The sequence below is a fragment of the Alligator mississippiensis genome, chromosome 11, assembly GCF_030867095.1.
Source record: "Alligator mississippiensis isolate rAllMis1 chromosome 11, rAllMis1, whole genome shotgun sequence".
Taxonomy (NCBI): domain Eukaryota; kingdom Metazoa; phylum Chordata; order Crocodylia; family Alligatoridae; genus Alligator; species Alligator mississippiensis.
The window spans coordinates 68,783,612-68,807,296 of record NC_081834.1 but is presented as its reverse complement, the minus strand read 5'-3'; the positions used below and the strand labels follow the sequence as shown (position 1 = coordinate 68,807,296).

General features: G+C 46.7%; 1 pseudogene; it reads left to right on the top strand.

Moving 5' to 3' along the window:
• Positions 1–1,688: 1,688 nt before the first annotated feature.
• LOC106739926 (leucine-rich repeat transmembrane neuronal protein 4-like) overlaps positions 1,689–23,685 on the top strand; it is a 36,237-nt pseudogene continuing 14,240 nt past the window's right edge.

The window sequence follows — 23,685 nt, the reverse complement described above, 5'->3', positions numbered from 1 at the left end:
CCCTGCTCCCCACAGAGCACCCCGTGGTCCCAAGAAGGTCTAACACTTAACTGATTTAACTATTTACACTTTATTTACAAAACAAGAATAATAGGAAAGGTGACTTGCACGTGAACTTCAGTGGCATAACCAGAATCACAAAACAAACCCGAATGCATTAGTCAACCCTTGACTCAAGACCCCCAGGTAGGGGAACTGGCAGCTTTCAGCTGCTGCTGAAGTACCACCACAAGGGAGCAGGGTGCTCACTCCCTGCAGCTCCAACAGGCTTCCCAATAAGCGACAGACTGTAACAGGTTCAGCTCTTCTGGTCTGCAACAATCAAACTGTATCAAAGCCCAACCCCACAAAGAAGCTGAAGGGTAACTCTCTGTGGCAACCAAAAAGGCAAGCAACAGAGTAGGTTCCTGCAGCAATCAGCATGCCCCAAGCACAAAGCTCAGGGTCTCCATGCGATGACCATCAGCTGCAGAATAAGGGACAGGGCTGACTCCCCTCTGGGGCACTCAGTGGCAGAGGGTCAGCAGCACAGGCAGCTCCCAGGGGTTGTTACTCCAAACCCCTGCTCCAGATGACTGGCTGGGCACCCCACATGCCTCACGGCTCCCCAGTCCTGCTCTGAGCACCAGCCTGCGCCCCGAGCTCCCAGGAACCCTCGTCCTGGTGCTCTCCTGCTCCTCCAGATCCCAGCGCCTTGCCTGCTGCTGTCCCGCTTCCCCAGGGAAGGTAAGGGGTTTCCTCCAATCACCGGCCCAGCTCCTTGCTCTGGATAAGGATGCTGCCTGTGCTCCTGGCCGCAGCTCCCTCTCTGCTGCAGGGCTGGAGGTACGGCCGACTGCCGCTGCCACCTTCTCCTAGGGCTGTCGAGGCTCTTCAGAGGGGTCTCTGCTCCCTTGGCTGGGTAAGCTCTCCCCAGCTCTTCTTAGGCCTCCTGCGTCATTTCCTGGAATCACTGTCAGCTCCCCCACACCAGTTAGGGTGATGCTTTTATTCCAAACAGCAGTCCCCCCTGGCTTGCAAACCAGGCAGCCAGGGCTGAGAGTGGCTGGCCCCCAACCCCGGCCATCCCCCTTCCCTGAGAATGAGGGGATTGAAAACCTCTTCTTTCAATCGGCTTCTCCTTCTCCGCAGGGCAGGACTCCCCACCTCCACCCTTGGACTTGCTCTGAGTTCACTGACACTGTTTTTAGCCCAGGGGAAATGTCTCAAGCCGATCTGGTGAGCCCGTATGGGAAGTCTGTTACAATTATATGTTAAACTTTATATTATTTGCCTGACAAAAAGCACTTAGTGGAGTTTTAAAAAATGCCATTTTTGGTCTGTTTACATTTCAACATAGCACTTTTAATTAAATACCCTTTATGCAGAAGCTAGATTTGTATATTTTACAACCCCCACCTAGTACCTTTAACAGCATTTTTATTATTCATCTATAAGCATCCCCCCTTCACACCAAGCCCCCTGCAATGAATAAAGGAATTAAAAAGAGCCTATAATTTGCACAAGAAAAAGATGGTGGTTTAGGCATGCAGCTTGTTAAATACACAAGGATGAGGTGTTTTATTTGGTCTGTTATAGTAATTGCAGGAAAATCCATGGAATAAATGTTTAATAATCTGGGAAGGAAAATGAAGTGCGGGAGTCAGGAAGTAATACTGTGCCTTTAATTTTCTTTTCTGAAAGAGGAACGTGCATAAGCAATGGCAGGATCACTTGTTCGTGCCTTTAATGTGTGATCCGTTCTCTCCAGTGGAGGGTACTCGGTGCATCACAAACTAAACATTAACACCCACATGATCCGGAGCATCCTCGCTCTTTGGAAAGCCTGCTGAATTCGACAAGAGCTGCCTCTCGGCACAGCTACAAAACACTTCCAGCTCGACCGGCTACATGGATAAACCTGTCCAGCATAGGTCTTAAACAGCACAGGAGACCTGCTGGCTTCAAGAGTTGGAGGATGGATTGCTGCCCCTGAGAACGGCAAAGGGCAGCAGAATAAGGGGTGCTAGGTATGGGAAGATTTAATTTTTATTCCTCCCAGAGAAGTTGGTTTACCTGCTGTGCTATAGCTCTAAAATGCAGGTTGCCAATTAATGGTGATGCTTCTCTGATGCCTTGCACAATGGCTCTCAGAGCTTAGTATCCCCCCACCCCACCTCTGCCTCTGCTGTACCCTCCCCATCCCTGGTCCTGTCTTCCCCACCCCCCTCTACTCCCTTCCCCTTTCCCTTCTTTTCCTCATCCACCAAATGCTTTCTTGTCCTCTCTAGGAAACTTTGTGTGGGTTACTGGCATGCCGGTCGGATGGCGGTGATGTGAGTGGCAGCTGTGCTGTGGCATGAAGGTTGTGATGGTTTAAAGAAAGGAGCCCCGTGTGAAAAAAAGAAAAAAAAAAAAAAGAGTAAGAGAGAGGGAGAAGAAAAAAGGGGATACACTTGTGCATGACAAAAGGATGGGTAAGTGAACTTTTGTTGCTGCCTCCTTAGCACAGCTGCAGGTGTACTGTACATTTTTTCATCTGGATTATTAGCTGATGAATAGCAGGGACCAGTCTGAACAGCAGCAGTGCAGTCCTTTGCCAGGCATTTTTGCTATTATATTTTTTGATTGCGTATCCCCCCACTGCACAAGCACACACACCTCCCCCCACCCCCCACCTCTGCCGCAGTTGTTTTATATGTAATTAATCTGTAAATTCATGCACAGAGCTGACAACCACAGCGAGTCCATTCATGATCCAACTCGCCCGTACACCTCTAAATAGGTGTCTGTATCCGTCTGATGTGCACATGTATGGGATTTCCTTTGGGATTGTGTGCACGTTAGATAAACCTGTAATGAGATTATGCAGGTTGTTGGGAAGGATTGTGAACAGTTTGCAGCATGTGGGAAGTAGGCAAGAGGGGGGTGATTTTGTGGGTTTTGGGAAGATTGACTTGCTTTGTCAATAAATATCCCTAGTAGAGCTGGAGGATCTCCAGCAGTCATTTGCCTTATTTTTTTCAAGTGTGACAGTTTTAATTTCCATCCCCCCCACTCTGCAGCAGCTGGAACATATTTCTAGCTGGCCGCTGCTGGCACACAGGCAAGAGTGAAAGATCAGGATTTAAATTAGAGACCTAACCATTGAAGTGAAAGAGAGAGACACATAAGGACTTTTTAGATTAAGAATGGTTTCACTTACTGGCTCTTGGTTTAAAATTGGAATTAATAACTGCAGCACAGGGGTGTGTGTGCGTGTGTGTGTGTGTGTGTGACAAATAATAACATGACTATTTACAGAGAAGATAACAGGCCTTTAAAGAGTGCTGCTGATAGAAGAATGCAGCCAAATGATGGGTGGGAATACAGCTCTGGACTGAGCCAGGGGGGTCCCAAAATTACGATTTTCTCTGAGAAAGTGTGTGTGTGTGTGTGTTTGTGTGTGTGTGTGTAGGTTGAAATTTCTGAAATTCTTGCCACAATTATTCAGAGACTGTGCAAAATCTGACTGCTCTCCCAAAGCAGCATAGACAATGCGGGAGGATCAGCCTGACATCTGAAATGCAAAGCATTCAAATCAGCGGCAGTGAGTAACAGCAGGGGGGGTCCAGATGAAAATATGACTCTTGAAATGTAACGCTTTTTGCTGATATTAATGCAACTGTAAAGGTGCTGAAGGGCTTCCTTGGAGTGTGCAAGCTCATTCAGGGTGTTTGCACTCTTGGGACAAGGCTCTGCCAGCAGGCTGTGCACACAGGATGCGTGCATGAGATTTGACAGCTGGAACTCCAGGGCAGGAAGCCTGGGAAAATAAGGGGAGAAGGGCTGCTACTGCGGGCAGAGGAGCCACCAGCTACCGAGTACCCAGAATTGCCTTTACTGAAGGAGCAGGGGTTGTGCAAATGGGTTCCCCTCCCACTCTTAAGATCCCCTGGTGCAGGGAGTCCCTGGAGGGAATGAGGGACAGGGGTTGCTAGAGGAGGTTTTCTGGGAGAGCAGCAGAAAGCAGCTGTGCGGGAGCTCCAGCAGAGAGCTCAATAATGTACAGCTGAGAGGGGTGCTCTAGGTGCCAACCACAGGAGAGCTGCCTTGGGAAGTGTCTGGGGAGCTGTGTGGGTGATTGCAGGTGCCCAGGAAAGACTGGACAAGGCAAGAAACCCTGGTCTCTGGAGCGCCACACTCCTGACAGCCCCCCGCATCTTCTGTCCAGATGATGGCATCGCCACCCCTCTTGTGAGGCATAGTGAGCACCGCTGCCCGGGGCTCTGCTGCAGCCGCTGCACAGTGGGCTACTTTGCTGCAGGCAGAGGGATTTTGTGGAGACCTGGGTGACTAAGCATATATGCATACCTGTTATAAGTTGCCCGAGTGGTAAAGTTGATAACATAATTGCTTTTGTTAGATGATCAGTATCATAATTGAGTTTATTGAAAACAGCTCAATAATGAGCTATCATTACTAGCTCAATAGCTCACACAAGTTAATAGATATTGAACTTGCACAAATAATATAGCTATAATGTCTCAGTAATGAACAATAGTTTGTTATTTATGGGATGTTGAATTTGTCAGTCTCTCCGTTATTATTTGTCAGTCTCCGAGTTGTTATTGTGAACAATAAATTATTGTAAATAGTTACTTAGTGTGTGGTCTGGTGCGGGGAGCACCGCAGGAGAGCGCTCCAGTGAGTGGTGCTCCCAGCCTGTAGACAGAGTGGGAGTAGACCGAGACCTATTGGCACCCCAGGATCCCAAGAACTTGGACATGGCTGCGGGTAGTGCTGCCACCAGGGTCACACAACATTGGTATAAAAGTGTGTGTGCATACATATACACACATTCATACTTCTATATAGGTGTATGTGTGTGTGTACATGTGTGTATATATACACACATACATGTAGGTATGCACATGCAATACATGAAAATAACACACGTACAAAATAATAGATATTTGAATATCAGTAGATATGTTTACATCCATATAATGAACATATAATACGACCTTGAAAACTAAGTTGTGAGACGTGTGTATTAATGAAGGCATCCTCATGATATCGGGGTCCCCTACGTCTGCTACACAATATAGATAATACACATGTATGCTTTATGATAGTGTTTGTGTGTGTGTGTTTACAGTGCATGCCTTTTTTTTCACATGAAAAAGATCCCTCAATGCTGGTTAGTAAGATTTTCATCTACTCTTTCATTTTGCAATAACGGCATGTTTTAAATGTAGGTCAAACTTTATTATATGTCAGCTGATCACTGTAGCTCCTTTTTATACTCATTTTGGAAGGGGGAGGGGTGCAGGCTGGAAAAGATTTACAAGCAGCTGGGTTTATTAAGAAATATTTTACTTCTTGTTGAACTACCAAAGCAGGGGCTGAGTTTCCTATCGAACCCTGTGGTGAGTTCAGAACGGTGACTTGACAGATAAGTTTATTGTTAAAACCTCAGCATCCAGTGATAAGGATATATCCGCTACATGGTGTGCAGATGTACATGAGATCAAGGGAAGAGCAGACAGGCTCTCGGCCCATCTTTGGGATCATAAATCACACACAAGTACTTGAATAACCACAGTGGTTGTGGTGGTGTGGGTACGGGGGGAGAGGGAGGCAGGTTAGGAAGTGAAATGATAACAGGCATTTACATAACAAACAATGTAGGAAGGGACAAACAGGTTGTCTCCAAATCCACTGGACCTCCAATGCCCCAGTAGAAGCTCCACTGACGTAAGTAATCTCCTGGTTATTTATTTTAATAGTTTTACAATGCACATTTGTCTTCTTTTTAATATTGCAGGTTTCCGTTTAATGAAGCAGCTGAGAGGCATGAGTGTGGTGTTAGTGCTACTTCCTACGGTACTGTCTGGTATGCTCACTGAGGCGCAGCACACTTTCCGCAGGAACTGTAGATGTGATGGTGTACTGTGATTCTCACGCATTCAGAGATACCCCTTGGAATATTTCTGGAGGATCTCAAGGCTTATCACTGCACTACAACAGCATCCAGAAGTTTAAATCAAATCAGTTTTGGGGCCTGAATCAGCTCATCTGGCTTTATCTTGGCCATAATTACATCAGGTACGTGGAGGAGGATGCGTTTCAGGGGATCCGAAGGCTGAAGGAACTAACTCTAAGCTCCAACAAAATTACTCATCTGCACAACAAAACATTTCACCTGGGTCCCAATCTCTGCAATCTGGACCTTTCTTACAACGAGCTGCAGATGTTACAGTCAGAGCAATTTAAGGGCCTTCGCAAACTCTTGTTCTTGCACTTGAGGTCCAACTCGCTGAAAACGGGACCAGTCCGAGTTTTTCAAGATTGCCGGAACCTTGATTTTCTGGATTTGGGCTACAACCATGTGCGAAGTCTGTCCCGCAATGCTTTTGCTGGCCTCCTGCAGTTAACAGAGCTCCATCTAGAGCACAACTAGTTTTCTAAAATCAGCTTGGCCCACTTTCCACGCCTCTTCAACCTTCGATCCATTTATTTGCAATGGAATAGGATCTGATCTGTTAGCCCAGGGTTACGTGGACTTGGAGCTCCTTGCACAACTTGGATTTATCGGGGAACAACGTGACATGAATAGAGCCCGGGATGTTCCGACACCTGCCCAACCTGCACAAGCTGAACCTGGATGCCAACAAACTCACCAGCGTCTCTCAGGGAACCATCGATACATGGCTTTCACTAATACAAATCTCTCTGTCCGGAAATCTGTGGAAATGTACTCAAAACATTTGCCCTCTGTTTACTTGGCTTAAGGATTTCAAGGGGAATAAAGAAAGCACTATGATATGTGCGGGCCCTAAGCACATGCAGGGTGAGAAGGTGAACGATGCTGTGGAAACACATAATATCTGCACTGAAATCCAGGTAGTGGTTACTGAAAGATCATACCAGGCACCTAAAATGCCCCAGAGGCCACTTTTTATTCCCAAACCTACCCTTTCTAAACTGGAAGGTAATCAGCCAACCTCCGTTATGCCAAGTCCCTCTCCGGACCTGCCGGCATCTGGAGTGGAACCAGAGTACGAGCGTGTTTCCTTTCACAAAATCGTTGCTGGGAGCGTGGCCCTCTTTCTTTCAGTGGCTATGATTTTGTTGGTTATCTACGTGTCGTGGAAGTGCTACTCAGCCAGCGTGAAACAACTCCAGCAGCACTCTCTTATGAAGAGGCGCAGAAAAAAGGCCAGAGAGTCTGAAAGGCAAATGTACTCCCCTTTACAGGAGTATTATGTGGACTACAAGCCAACCATGGATGTATCTGCTAATGGATCTGGACCCTGCACGTACAGTATCTCTGGCTCCAGAGAATGTGAGGTATGAACCCCAATCCTCCTAAAACCATTTCAGCAGCTGGGAAGGAGAAGTAAATGTTTGAAGCTTTTGCAGTGTCTCTAATCACTAGAAAGATTAATGAGCCTTTGTGCTCTTGGGAGTGCTCAGTGGGAAAGGTTATTTAATTAAATGACAACAGTCGGGGAAGTGACGGTGGTTATTTTCAACAGTGCAGACTTGAAAGAGGTGCATCCAAGGATGAGATTAAGTTGGAATAAATAGCCATGTTAAACGCATCTAGAGCCTGAATTTCCTCTTCCCGGGACCCATTTTACAACAGTTGCTTTACGGACAGTGCCAGATTATGACATGCTGAGGCCCTAAACTATGTCCATCTTTAGAGGTCGCATACAATGAAAATAATCCAGTGTATGTATACTTTTGTCACATAAGGATGAAAATGTCCATATTAAGAGAGTCATTTTCCCATATCTCCTTTATCTCCTTTATTTACCCACTGCCTATTATAAAACTTGACATTGAGTCGGTTTTCTTTTTCTTATTTAGAGGCCCTGATATCGTGAGGCCCTAAAGTGTAGCTTAAGTAGTTTAAGCCTAAATCCGGGACTGTTTTTGGGAGTCACTGACAATGTGCACTGGTGTAACTGGGAAGCGATTAAGGCACCTGCTGGTCTAGGGAACACGGAGTAGAATGCTTGGGGGGGAAATCTGTATAGTAGGGTCAGTATTACACCTGGTGGCTTCTCCAACCTATTTGACAGGGGGTTAAAAAAGATGATTCTCTTTTCTCCGTTTCTCTTTTCCATATTCAGTCTGCAGTACAGGGATACAATTAAGCACAATGAGACATCAGCACTGGCTTAACTCACTTGAGTGCTCTGCTGAATCAGGAAGGATGGGAGCTCTTGTTTATGGACTTGCCTGAACTTGGGTCCTAAAGTAGGGCAAAAGTCAAAAGTAACACTTGCAAATGCCTGGTTTGGTGTGTTTTGCTGTAAAGTTTCAACCGCGAGACCAAGAGATGGCAGGAGGAGATGTAGCTCAGAGTTGCACCCTTTTACATGAGGTGTCATTTTGGCTCTATAAGTGTAAGTAAAAAACAGGCAGTCATTGGGGAGTGTGTGTTGAGCATATACACATGTATATATGTTGAGTTGTAATTTTGTAATAATTAGGACATTAATAAATAAGAAAGGGTTGTACTTTAGATCCCCATGGCCCATTTATACATGGTAAGGTGGATTTGTGTTATGCCATTTCAACAAAGACTTATTTGGGTAACTGACTTTCTGCTTATGTGACATTGTGCGTCTGGTGCTGTGGTGTTAAAGCCAGGTTAAACTTGGCTTTTCTTATCACTGTAAGCATCCTAACGGGAAAAATGAATGGCCTGTTGTGGCTCCTTCCCATCCCTGGAATTCTCAATGACTTCCGCAGGTTTGGTTTAAACCAGGTTAGGGCTTGGACAGTATCTTTGACGTTCAGATATGCTAAAATGTAAGGTCAAGATTGGTTAAGTGTAACAACTGATTTTGAGTGACCAACTGGAGATCCTTTCCCAGGACCTGATCTTTTGAGCACTTTTTGGAAAATCTGGACCCTTTAAGATGTATGAATTTGGGCACCCAAAAAGCACCAGTAACTTTTGCAACATGTTTGCTCTAATGAGCCTGATTATAAGTAGAAGTCTGTGCTTTGTGTTTAACTTGCTTAAAGCAACATCCCTGTTGAAATCAAAGGACCTTGCATATCCTCATCATTGCCACCAGAAGTAGTGTGAATTAAGGTATGGTATCGCTGTCAGAAGTGGTACAGAAAAAAAAACAACTCAGTGGAATTACTCTGGGTTAGTCTTGGTATCAGTGTGACCCCCAAGACCTCCTTCTCTTGTCACTCCTGGGTTTTGATTTGGTTTGGTTTTTAAATCCAGTGTAGCTCCATTCGCTTCAATGAGATTCCCTTTGATTTATGCCAGCAAAACTCAGAGGAGAATCGCACCCATGGTTGTCATGGGTGACTTCAATTACCCAGACATCTCATGGGAGGATCGCTCATCAAAATCTGAGCGGTCGCAGAGCTTCCTCTCGTGCGTGGATGACCTCTACCTGACTCAAGAAGTCTATGGGCCAACGAGAGGCTTCAAGGAAGCCGACTTTGACCAGCTAAGGAGGCTTGTCAGTGAGGCCCTAAGGGACTGTGACCACAGGGAGAGGGGAGTTCAAGAAGAGTGGCTGATCCTCAAGGGAGCGATCCTCAATGCACAAACTAAGTCTATTCTATCTCGGAGGAAAGGCAGCAAGAGGGCACAGCAGCCCCCCTGGCTCTCCAGGGACCTAGCAGACCTCCTGAGGCTAAAAAGAAAGGCCTACAAAGGATGGAGGATGGGAGTCACCTCCAAGGAGGATTATTCTGCACTGGTCCGGTCCTGTAGGGAGCAGACCAGGAAAGCCAAGGCTGCAACTGAACTCCAGCTAGCTTTGAGCATCAAGGACAATAAAAAGTCCTTTCTCAGATATGTGGGGAGCCGGAGGAAAAGGAGGGGCAACATTGAACCCCTGCTGAACCAGATGGGGCAACTGACAACTGACACCCAGGAAAAAGCCAACCTATTAAATAGGTACCTTGCGTCAGTCTTTCATCAGTCCCATGGGACGCCCATGACTGCTAAGGGACAGGGAAGTCTGGGTGAGGGTGATCCCCTGCCCTCCATTGATGCTGACTTCGTGAAGGAACATCTTGAGAAGCTGGATACCTTCAAGTCAGCCAGCCCTGACAATCTTCACCCCAGGGTACTCAAGAAGCTGGCGAGCATCATAGCCCAGCCTCTAGCACGGATCTTTGAAAACTCTTGGCGCTCTGGTGTAGTGCCCGAAGACTGGAAGAAGGCCAATGTGGTGCCTATCTTCAAGAAAGGGAGAAAAGTGGATCTGGCTAACTATAGGCCCATCAGCCTGACTTCTATCCCGGGGAAGATCTTAGAAAAGTTTATTAAAGAGGCCATCCTTAATGGACTGGCTGACGCCAACATCTTAAGGAATAGCCAGCACGGGTTTGTTGCGGGTAGGTCTTGCTTGACCAATCTCATTTCCTTCTACGACCAGGTGACGTATCACCTGGACAAGGGAGAAGAGATTGATGTCATATATCTTGACTTCAAAAAAGCCTTCGATCTGGTTTCCAATGATCACCTCTTGGAGAAACTGGCCAATTGTCGCCTTGGGTCCTCCACGATCCACTGGCTGGAAAATTGGCTTCAGGGTCTGACCCAAAGGGTTGTAATTGATGGAAGTCACTCATCGTGGTGTCCTGTGACCAGTGGTGTCACACCCCAAATCCCCCAAGGCTCTGTCCTTGGACCCATACTGTTCAACATCTTCATTAATGATGTGGACACTGGAGTCAGAAGCGGACTGGCCAAGTTCGCCGATGACACCAAACTTTGGGGCAAAGCATCCACACCAGAAGACAGGCGGATGATCCAGGCTGACCTGGACTGGCTCAGCAAGTGGGCGGACGAGAATCTGATGGTGTTCAACGCCGATAAATGCAAGGTTCTCCACCTTGGGAAGAAAAACCCACAGCATCCTTATAGGCTCGGCAGTGCTATGTTGGCTAGCACTACGGAAGAAAGAGACTTGGGGGTCATCATTGATCACAAGATGAACATGAGCCTGCAATGCGATGCTGCAGCTAGTAAAGCGACCAAAACACTGGCTTGCATCCATAGATGCTTCTCAAGCAAATCCCGGGACGTCATTCTCCCCTTGTACTCGGCCTTAGTGAGGCTGCAGCTGGAGTACTGCATCCAGTTTTGGGCTCCACAATTCAAAAAGGATGTGGAGAAGCTTGAGAGAGTCCAGAGAAGAGCCACGTGCATGATCAGAGGTCAGGGAAGCAGACCCTACGATGACAGGCTGAGAGCCCTGGGGCTCTTTAGCCTGGAAAAGCGCAGGCTCAGGGGTGATCTGATGGCCACCTATAAGTTTATCAGGGGTGACCACCAGTATCTGGGGGAACGTTTGTTCACCAGAGTGCCCCAAGGGATGACGAGGTTGAATGGTCACAAACTACTACAAGATGGTTTCAGGCTGGACATAAGGAAGAATTTATTTACTGTCCGAGCTCCCAAGGTCTGGAACAGCCTGCCACCGGAGGTGGTTCAAGCGCCTTCATTGAACATCTTCAAGATGAAACTGGATGCTTATCTTGCTGGGATCCTATGACCCCAGCTGACTTCCTGCCCTTTGGGCAGGGGGCTGGACTCGATGATCTTCCGAGGTCCTTTCCAGCCCTAATGTCTATGAAATCTCTAAAGAATGAGCCTGTGCCCGCCTCCATTCAATTAAGCGCGCCCATGTGGCCCTAGCCCGGACTATGGATCGTGTCTGTCCTGGGCTCGCGGGTGGACCCCACAGGCTACCCCTGCTGATGTCAGAGGGTCCCCTTAACTCACCTGCCACGACTTGGCATGTTGCCTCAGTGGAGGGGTTCCCCCTGGGTCAGCCTCCAGGGTCATCGCGCCTCCCAGCGGGCACTCCTGGGGCTCCGACCTCCCCTACACCCCAGCCACTCGCCACCTTGGGCTGCCGATCTTTCGGCCCCTTTGTTGTCCTCAGCTCTTCCCCAACCTCTGCCCATGGCTTGCCAGCTGCGTGCCTGAGTCTTTGGGCCTGGTGTATGGTCCACGAGATCCTCCGACCTGGTCCCTCCAATAAGACTCCCTGTCGCCCTATACTAATCACCCTGTGGTGTGTCGTGCCTATCTCACCACTGAGGTAACTAAGGCCACTAAACTACTGGGCCAGGAGGCCCAAAAAGGGTGCCTCTGGCCTCTGGGCCATGTAGATTGCTCTAGGCTTGGGTTCCACAGCCCTGGCGGCTCACCCCACTGGGGTGTTGAGTCCCTGCCTCTTTCTAAGGCTGCTGTGGGCCCCAAGGGTCCACTGTCCAACCCCACTTCGGGTCTTCAGCTTCCCTCCGGTGCGGCCCGGCGAGGCCCTGTTAGACGCGCCCCTTTGTTACCTCTTCTCCGAGGCTCCCATGCAGGCTCACTCCTAGGTCTCAGCGCCGGCTTGCCCCAACACTGCTGTCTCGGCTCCTGCCTCCAGTTCCCCCGTGGGTGCTGCTGCTGGCTCTGCTGCCGGCGCTGCTACCAGATCTCCTATCAACATTGCTCCCACCTTTACTGCCGCCTCTGTGGCTGACGTCATCTCTGGGTTTCCAGCTGGCTCTGCTGCCAGTGCTACCGCCAGCTTCCCTGCCGGCTATGCTATCGGCATTACAGCCGGCTTCCCTGCCGGCTCTGCTGTCGGTGTTACTGCTGACTCTATCGGAGCCTTTCCTGGCTCCGCCCTGGCTTTCCATGCTGCTGGCCACGGTGGTTGATCCCCTCTGTGCAAGGACTCTCCCCTCAAGCCTCCACCCATCAGCCACCCCGCCGCGTCGTCAGGGCTGCTTTTTATCTCTCCTGGGCGGTGTCTCCCACCCACGCTGCTCGGCCACAGCTGGATATACACGCAGCTAATCACCCTCACCGGTGGTTTCGCTGCGCGTCTCTCCTCCGGCTCTTTGGGCTCTGCCATAGGTAATGGAGCTCTCTTTTGGCCTGGGGCCCTCCTGCCACCCCAGCTCCCCTGGGACAGAGTCAAAATCCAGTATCTGAGTGGCATGACCACTAAGAGACACAGGAGATGCTATATGTCTGAAGTTATTTAAGGTTTGAAAATATTTCTAATTGGTGTGTGATCATGGCAATTGAATAAAAACGTATGTGTTTTACCACGGGGTAGTAAACAAGGGGGTTTATATTGCATACTTTTCCCAGGCCTATAGTGATCTTAATCTGAGATTAATGATAATGAGACTTCAGGCCATGGTGATGCTGCTGTAAAGGTCATCTGCGGGGAAGACAAAGTCTGAGCATCTGTTTATGACTGATTTCCTTGCGAAGAAAGATTGTTCAAGTAAGGTTTTAAGACCATTTGTACAAGTGCAATATGGCCTTTAACAGTAAATGTTCAAGTTTTTCTTGTGGATTTAGATAGCTGGGGTAGCTGAAGATTAGTGTGTTCACAAATGATACAAGTTCAGATGCAAGTAGCAAAGAGCACAATAAAGTAAATGTAATATAAAGGTATTTAATCAGAAATTGGCATTTAAATGGATTCTGATGCAATCTTAAGAAGGACAGGGCAATCCATAGTATTAGCTAAATTACTAGTTGCAAGTCAGCCGGCTCTCATTCATTAAAATGAATGAGAGATGATGAATCTGTGACTTTTCTTGGCAGTATGCTCCTCACTAGTTTTAAATCCTTTGTCTTATTTCTATTTTAGATTTGTTCAGCTCCAGCTTCTATTAATTTATTCTAATATGGTATGCCTCTGACAGATTAAAGAGTCCTTTTTAGGGTTGTTTCCCTTTTAAGGTATTTTAAAACTGGAATTAAGGTGTCCTTTACCTGCCTTTTCAATCAGGCAACTTTCAGGAGTTTCAGCATGGTGCTTTGGATGCATCTCTGCAAGGCAGCACCCTGCATGCAGCATTCACTCTTGACAACATGTCTGTATTGGCCTGGTGAATACTGGGTATAGAGGTAAAATCACCTCTCTGTCCTAGCTTGCTGCTTCATTCATCTGGGTATCACATGATGCTTGAGCATCTCTTAGCTTTATTTATGCAGAACCAAGGCACTGAGAGAGTTTAACTGATTTACTGCAGAAAGTCTGTGTCAAAGCCAAGGATTTATTTCCAGTCCCTTGAGTCCCAATCTGGCATTTTAACCACAAGGCCATCATTCTTAGCTAGGCTCTTTCCTGTTGAGCTAGTAAGTGAACAAAGATCTTGACCGTATAGTGTTTCACAGCTTCCTTACGTGTGTGCCAAATCCCAATGAAAGCAAAAGGACTCCTGGCAGGTGAGGGAATCCAACCACATAGATCATGTGGCAGGATTGGGTCTACGTATCCAGTTGGTGAAAACAGACTCTCTATTTGAGGGAATGTACTAAAACAGGGGTGGGAAATTATTTTGTGTGGCGGGCTGCTGACTGAGTTTTGGCAAGCCATCGAAGGCTGTATGGGTAGCCCTGCCCCTTGACAGGTGCCCCGCCCCATGGTCACCATTTGGGACTGGAAGTCCTGTCCCCTAATCTCTGACTTTTGCCACCAGAAGTCCCTACCATTGTCCGCCAGAAGTACTCCTTTCAGCAAGGGGATTTGTCATCTCTGAACCAGAGAAGTACCAAATTATATTCTAAAAATCAAACATACTTCAACATTCATTAATTTCATTTTAAAAAATATAGTTTTTGTCCTGATTTACATGTATTTGTGATGGTATAATAGCTTCAAATGAAATCTTACTCGTGTGTATTGTGGGAGAGTGTGGATGGGTGGGTATAGAGCAGGTGGGGATGTGTGGAGGTGTGGGCTATGGGTGGGTATGGGGTTTGTGGGGGGCTCTGAGTGTGTTGGGGGGAGGGTGGCTGGGAAGGATTGTGGCTTGTGTGGAGGGGGGAGGGTTTGCCCACAGCCCCCCGCAGCAGGCAGAGCCCTCGCCACTGCTGCTCCAAGCCCTGGCTCTGCGCTCTTGGTCCCAGGGCACTGGCACAGGCACTGGCCCCATGCTGCTGCTCGCAGACACTTCTCCCCCATTTGCCACTGCTGCCCTTATCCTGGCACTTCCCCATCCGCCCCCCTCCCCCCCACAGGCTGCTTCAGCACCACATCCCAGGTGCTCCTGTAGTGCTGGTGCTGCAGCTGGGAACCACGTGGTGCTGGGAGGGGAGGAGAGGGGAGCAGGGAATGGCTGCAGAAGGCAGGAAGAAAGGGCAGCAAGCAGGTTTGTGGAGCACAGCAACAGCTGGGTGGAAGTGCGGGTCCTGTGCTGGTGCACCAGGGTCAGTGCTGCTAGCGCCCCGGGTGGAGTGGCAGGAGCACAGCCCCTGGGCTGGCCGGGGCTTGATGGAGCGAGGCTGGGCTGTGCCAGCAGGGATGGGGGGGATCATCTTTGACAGGCAGTCAGGGGCAGATAAATATTAATTTTCTAAATGTTTTAAGCATGGTGGGATAGAAAGGCCTGGCAGGCTGAATCTGGCCTGTGGGCCATATTTTGCCCCCCTCCCCCATACTAAAACATCTGGATTCTCCAATTTTCCCTTTCTCACCCTCAAACCTTTTTTCTTAGGGAAAACTCATACACAACTTGATGTAAAATAGCTTTCTTTGTATTAAGCACAGCTTTGTGTTTTCTCCTTTTCTGACCAGCATTTTGAGTGTTACCTTCTCCATTGTGTGGTGAGCCCCATGCAGCCAGGGCTTCTGCCAAACTTCACAAACAGTACAGGAAATTCAGACGCATTTACTTTCAGCTGAGATCAGCATGCTGTTCACGCTCATATTTTAGCAGCACCTTGCTTCCATCCCTGCCAGAAAGCAGTTGAGTCAAATTTTTGAAACTCTGCATTAGCTCTGAGACTTCTCTAGAGACATCCAGTCCTCTATGAGTATCCCATTAACCATGGGGGTCGCTGAAGGCTTAGGCCTCTTCTGGACTCCCTTTAATTCATAAGCACAAGTATGCCTTTCACTTGAGCTCTACTGCCCGCTGCCTTTGGTATGAATCCAGGTTTCTCCTTGCATTGAACTGCCTGGCCATTCCTTCAAGTAGCCATACAGCAAGTGGTACCAAAGAGCCCTCTTAATTAGCTTGCCATGGTAGGAAGGGAAACACGGTAATTAAGAAACTATTCTGATCCTGTGAAAATCATGGGGATATGTTGTTCAGGGGAGAAACACTCGTTTACCTTTTGTGAATTGCTATAAAAATATTCCCAAGGCAAAGTTGTATTTTTGTAAAACACCTTAGATACCATAAATAGCATGATCAACTCATCAACTGATTCAGCAGCTGTTACAGAACAGAAAGCTAGCTGAGGGAGAACGAAGGACCCAGCACAGTGCTCGATTCTAGGAGCTGTCAACTATATCCTGCCATTCACTGAGTCCCTTCTTAAAGTCAGCAGGGGCTGAAACATCTCAGAGCTTTGTGTGAGGCACACAGCACCTTTCAAAATTGGTTCATAAATCAGTTAAACCAAATTTGCACCTATGAATTGGCTGGCAGAGACAGCATGGGATCACATGGAAGGGGTGTATGGTAGAGGGAGGTACTCCAATTGTTGCGCATTGATGCAGTTGTGTGAGACAAGGGGACAGAAGTGATGGGTAATTAGCACATCATTTTTCCCTCTACTTTGTCAGTTTGAATCTCGTCATGGTGGCTAGCGAGTGAAAGTTTCAGCACTGGCTGATTTTTTGGGGGGGCTGCATAAAAGGAGCTAGCTACATAAAAGGGCTGCATAAATGAGCTAACTGCTGTTAGCTCATTTTTCATTTGACAGGTCTTTATATTTTTCTGCTTGTACAGCACCTGACAAGGGTTCATTCACAAGGGTTAGAGGCACAATCATATAACAAATTATATTAATAATAATGGTATAAATGCTTGGGACAATTGGAAAATATGTTGGCAGCTACATCAACCATTAGGACTGAATTAATTATTCCTGCATCTCAAGATTGAAATGCTTTGTGGAGGGGATAACATAGTCATGGCACCTCTTTGGTGGCTACAGCAAGGACTCCAGACTCCAGGGCTGTCAGTCTGGGAGCCATTCAGGAACATTAAATTCCCACACAAAGAATCCATCTGCTTGAGCAATACATATTCCAACCTTGTTATGTAGCTTATTTAAATCTGTACTAAATGAAAAAAGTGACTGAGCTTCTCCCAACCTTTGTATCCCCTTTACAATAATTTAAAATGCATGGTAGAATAATTAAAGACATTATTTGGCAAAAATCTTTTTAGTCTAATAAAAGATTTCATCTCTAGCATGAGTCCTGATTGCCAGTAGAATAAGCAGTTTTCAGGATTGTACCCTTAAATACTAGGATTGCAACAAGGAAGTTAATCAGTTCTTGTATCCTGAAATTTCTTGTCCCAGCCTTCACCTAGTCTCACAATTCCCTCCTCCCTAGAAATACAGAAGAAAAGATAATCTTCTTTTGGCTTCTTTAGTACCCAGAGTTGCCAGCTTGTCCAATTTTAAGTCAGTCTTATGCTGTTTGGTGTCTTTCTTAAACCTCTTTTCTTAGAAGAGAGGATTACTTGAGAATGTCACCATTTATCTTTTCTTAAATAAGTTTCTAGCATTTGTGGTATTGCGGAAAAGCTAAGAAATGTCAACACTGAAGTCTGAAAAAGGAGAAGACAAGAAGATAGGCTTCCAAATGTATTATTTTTTAAACTTTCATGTGATTGGGGGCTTTGACCCATTTTGTATGCTTGTGACTGGCACTGCGGTAAGACCAACTGTTTGGGAACTCTGTCTTCCCCCGTTACTTGTTTAAAATGTGTTTAAATTTGATCTGTCTTCCTGGAGTGCCAATATCTGTAAGACCAAAATTAAGCCACCTCTGAGCACAGGAGCAAACCTCTTGCCTTCCTATTCTTTCCTATTTTCTAGTGACGAACTCAAGTTACAAAATGTGGGTCTGGATCTTGATCCTGAACTACCACAAAATTAGCCTGCGCTACAAAGATCAGAGGTGTGTGGAGTCTAACTTTGAGACTGTGCTTCTGCTCCAGTCCTCAATATTTCCCGTTTCCTTATGACTGGTTAAGTAATGTGTTAACTAGATTATGAGAGAGCCTTGTGATACTCGAGTACCTTTCAGCTCCTTTGGTAGGAAGCACACGGGTTTGTAACAAAACAGATGCAGTTGGGATCTGCTGATAGGCACTATGTTTGGTGAACCAGGCACCTTGGGTGGTATTCTCAGCTCCTCTGCTAACTGCTGTGGGACTGTTAGCAAACTCTTGCATTTGCTCTGCTTGAGTGTCTCTTCCTATCCCTTGTCTGTTCTGCGTGTGGGTTTTTTGGGAAGGGACAAGGTGCTTTGTATGGGTTTTCACACAGTGGGCCCTTAATCTTCATTGGGAGCTTTATGCTACTGTAATGTAAATCATCATAAACCTGCCCTTTTCACAACTCCCTTTCCTATCTCTTGGTGCCATTTAGAAGCATAGACAACACATAACCATGTGAAATGTTATCACCAAACACTTGTCTCTCTGGTGCCCAGTGGGGTCTCATAGCATGCTATCTGGAAACACCGTGCTAAGTAATGGGACCTATTTAGCTCTTTTATATGCTATGATTGCCAAGCAGGGTAATTAGAGAAGGGACCAGGAAGAGCCAGAAGGAGTATTACACAAACCCTTGAACAGGGGAGGTCATCTAAGTTATTTTAATTCAAAGGGAAATAAGAAAAATTATGGTTCTTTTAAAAGATGATCTCTACCAATAGTCTCCTCTTATTCTGCCCTTCTGCTGTTTTAATGGGCCTCAGCTGGCTTTTTTTGTTTTGTTTTGTTTTTAATTGTATGAGGGGCTTTGGCCTTTCTTGTCAGTAATGGCCAATATATTTTAATTGAGCAAATCTCATGTTCCTCAATGCTTAATAAAACTATTTAAAGGCTATCTAAAAATAACACTTGGTGTTGATGTTGATTTTAAATGAATAACATGATATTCTCTGAGTGTTTTAGGATTTACAGTGCATATCTAGCAGGGGAGACCATCATAGATAAGTTACATTTTCTGAATGTCTTAAGACTCTCTGGAAATAACGGACCGTCTCAAGACATTACTTGAACCCTGCTTGTACATAATAAAGTACTTTGAGATCCTTGGATGAAAAATATTATATCTAGGTAAACATGGGTTCATCAGATATCTTGGGAGGATATTTTATAATTGGACTTTGAGAAAAACCAGATGAGTTGCCATGTGAATTTGGCTCAGATGTCATTGATGTTTGGATAAACTTTGGAAAAAGTTTAGTGAGCCAGGGTATGAATAATCTGCATTTGCCTGAAACAGGGCCTGATCCCGAGAGTCCTCTGCTGAAGTCTGTAGGAGTGAGGTTTGTCCTTATGATAAAATTGGCCTTCCCAACAAGATGGGTAAGACTTCATACTGATTTTTCCTTGCTGTATATTTTTAGTCATTAGGTGGCTTTGTGGGCTTCATAAGAATCCAGACGAGGTTTGGTTCTTGATGAAGGGCAGAATTAGAACTGGAGCTACCTATGTGTCTGTAGTTGCAGCTGCATATTTTTAATTACTGTTCCTGTTTAGAAAGGTTGCTGATGAGAAATCGACCTGCCCTGTCAAAGGCAGGGCACCTACTTACCCAAGGGATGTCTCTCTGTGTGACACTGCCTCTGGGAGGGCCTGGGCCCACCTCTAAGAAATAAAACCTACCTACCCATGCCCACAATTAGGCAATGGAAACAGATTTAGCCTGAGCTCTCCATACGATCTAATTTTCAGGCTTGAGTATGGTATTTTAGGTGAAGGCAAGAGAAGGGGCAGGGGGTGATGGGTCATTCTTTGTCACGACCATGGGCACCCCCTCCCAGGTCTACAGTGGCGTGAGCTGAGTTTTAAGGGTTCAGTGCAAGGCTCACTTCCCCTCCCTCAGTCATGAATTAATGGGTATTGTACAGAGGTAGGCATGGGAGTCTAGAGATTATTTGAATGATCATAAGAACTGGGGTCCCCACTAGTGATCCAGGACCCCATTGTACAAACACAGAGCTAAGATGGTTTTTTGTCCCAGAGAGCCTACAATCTATCTGAAAGACCCAAGAAAAAAGATTTTTTTTCATAGATGTCATAGACATTAGGGGCTGGAAAGAACCATGTGAGATGGAGTCCAGACCCCCCCCACCATAGGCAGGAAGGGAGATGGGATCAAGTGATGCCAGCAAGAAAATATCCAGATGTTCTTTGAAAGAGTCCAGAGAAGGTGCTTGCACCACCTCTGGGGGGGAGTCTGTTCAAGACCCTGGACAAGCTCCACAATGTTTTCCTTATGTCTAGTCTAATTTGGTGTTCCTGGAGATTATGGCCATTAGACCATGTTATCCCTTGGGGAGTTCTGTTGAACGGCTGTTCCCCCAGGTCCTGATGTACTCCCCTTGAGGGTCGGACTTAATGATCTACTCAGGTCCCTTCCAACCCTACCAACTATGAAACTCTTATGTAATTGTAGGCTACCACCAAGTCCCTCCTGAGCGTTTTATTTTCCAGACTGAAGAGTCCCAGATCCTCAGCCTCTCATAGTTTCATAGTAGCTAGGGTCAGAAGGGACCTGAGCAGATGATCAAGTCTGACCCCCTGCCACAGGCAGAAAAGGCTCTCCTCATACAGCCTCCCCTCCAGGGACTGTGCAGCCTCAGGCAGTTCCTGGGCGAACTCCTGGTCATGCCCTTGATCCTGGGAGGGAGGTCTGTAGTAGACTCCCACCATTGTGTCCCCTGTGCCATGTTCCCCATGGATTTTAACCCAGAGGGTTTCCAGTCATCCACCCAGGGTGCCAATGTCAGTGTGCAGGGACACATAGCTTTCTTTGACATAGAGAGCTACACCCCCACCCTTTTTGTCCACTCGATCCCTCCTGTGCAGGGGATAGCTGTCTATACCTGTGGTACAGTCATGGGTGGAATCCCACCAGGTATCTGTTATCTCTGTGACAGTAATTTGTGTTAAGCAGGAGGTCAAGTTCCTCCTGTTTATTCCCCAAGCTCCTGGCATCTGTATGCAGGCAGGCAAGTGTCCCCCCCACCCCCCGGCGGGCTTTGTTTAAAGGCCAGTGGAGCAGATCAGCCAGTCTGGCTGAGAAGAGCCTTCTCCCCGGTAGAGAGAGGTGGAGGCCGTCCCTTCCCAGCAGCTCACTGCCTCTCTTGCCAAAGAGCAGACTGTGGTCATGGAAGCCAAAGCCTTCCCGATGACACCAGCACCGCAGTCATTGGTTCACTGCCTTGATCTTCCTCTCCTCCTCAGCCCGTAGCCTGTGCCTGGGAGAATGGATGAAAACACCATCTGTGCCCCCACCCCTTTAGGCCCTGCTCCCAAATCCCTGTAGCACTTCATGACCCAGCTGGGAGTACTCCGAGCCATGCCATTTGTGCCCACATGGGTAAGGAGCCACAGGGTAGTGGGCAATGGGCTGGAGGAGCTCAGGGATCTTTTGTGCAATGTCTCAGATGCGGACTCCCAGGAAGCAGCATCAGTCAAGTATCTCGAGGTAGCTTTAAGAGCAGTGTATGTAACTGCTACTGGAGGAGTAGGGCGGGGGGAGGAGGAATGTCATGGCCAATGGGCTACACGCAAGTTGGATGTACTATCAAAATACAGAAAAAAATGCATCAGCTTTCTTTCCTGGAGGAGTCACTCTGTTTTGCCTTCATCTGTAGTACCAGGACTCCCCTATGCAGGTCTCACATTTTCCAGAATATACTGTACGTATGCAGTCGGTAGTGCCTGTGCATTTTGTGCGCTCCAGGCAGCAAACAAAGCTGCTGCATCACATGAGGATCCTAGTTGTTAGATGGACAAGGTCTGTTGCAAAGAGACCATCCCTCTGCAAAGGGAGACTCCAACCCCCCAATAGAGGGACATCTCGAATATTAAACTGATGACACTTGATTTCTACTATGATTCTCTGAAATCACAGCAGCTTTCACACTTAATTCAAGTCCTTTTGGGACAACCTGGTTGCCAAAGGCCAGAGAAATACAAATATGGAATAATGTGTTAGTAGTTCAGCAGGAAAGATCCAGGGCCCAATTAGTATCTTAGTCCAGGTCTTTCAACTTCATTGGAATTACCAATCAGGCCCTAAACGTGCAGAAACATGACCTTTCATTGCTTTTCTTTTCAAGAATAGGTTTGACCATAGGATCTCTTAGAGCAGTCTTTCGCTGTTACTCCCTTCTCTAGCAACTGTAATAAATGTGTAGGGTAAGAAGCGTTTACATTTTAATGCACGTCACAAAAAATTTGGAAAGTGTGACAACTCCAGAATCCATAGATCTGTTTTGACTGCCTAAACAATTTATTTAATCCTAATGAAGCATTTATCACCTCCTGCCAAACACAGCTACTCTATATTCACAGTGAACCCCCTTACAGTTTCATCCTCCGCCATACACTCTCCTCCCATTGGTGCAGGGAAAACTAGTGCAGACAGGACTCCAGGCAGTGGGAATTGTGCATTTTATTCTAACCGGCTTTGAGACGACAGTGCTCGGCGGGCAGTGGTTCTGCGTTGGATCTGTGTTTATAATACTGCTTCCGCTGCTGCTAGCGCTAGTAAAATGCAATAGCCTGTGAGAGCTCCTGCTAGAGAAAAATACTTGCTCAAGCCATTTCTCTCTGCTTTTATGTAGAAGTGCAGGAGAAAAATTCACTGGATGTAGCAGACAAGGTTGTGCTTCTCAGATGCAACATCCCCAGTCTGTCAGACTTGAGATTTGCATCAGCATTCAGGGTTTAGATGCTCCAGATTTCCATCCATGTCATTTCAAGGAGTATCTTGCCCACCTTACTTAACGTGAACATCACTGGTGCACAATTGACCTGGGCTTGGTTTAGAATATTTTTTCCAGGCACAGCAACTCAAGATAGAGACGGGACGCCAAGGGCCGGATGCAGTGCATCTTCTCTTTGTATTCACCTCGCTCAGTAAAGCAGAATATTGGTGTAGTATCTAGAGGCAGCTAACTGTCTTTCTAGTGCATTGTTTCAGCAGTGGAAAATAGCTATACATTTATATATCTATTTGTAAATGAGTGACTTTCAATAGGAGAGAAAAGGAGGAGGAGCCCTATTTGCCAGGGTATTGAGAAAGACATGAATTTCTCTGCAAAGTTGAAGGCCTTTTCCTTAGACACGTATTACATGATTATCTTTTGTATGGAAGGTTTCTACTGTGCTTGTTAAGACTCCACTCTTCATTTTAGAAGAAGCAATTTGAAAGAATTATGAATGACATGTTCCTGGCGTTTTACATTAAAATGGCATGTGGCCAATCTCTATTTAGCTCTAATAGCCACATATATATAAATATAACCACTTTATGGGGAAAATTATTCCCTAGTGGAAGATTGGAGGTTCCTGAGGGGAAATCTGTTTTGGTGGGAGGGGTGGACAGTTAGAAAATTCCCAGGTGGGCTCATCTTTGTCACTGGGTAGGGGGAATAAAACACGCATTTGCTTACCAGCAGAGTTCATTTTGCTGTGCTGCTGGTGTTACAAGTCCTGCTGACCTGATGAAATCGCAGTGTCACTCCAGTTTTTACTGTCTTGTGTTGCCAGATTCCCCCATCACCCCTTTGCCCCTGCCAGATGTTTCTTAGGGCTGTGCGAAGCTTCTGGTGCCGATTCGATTTGGAGGTGGTTTGGCCCTATTCGGTGGCCAAATCTCCCAGTCCGAATCGAATCGGGGGCCAATAAAAAAGTCCAAGTCAATTCATA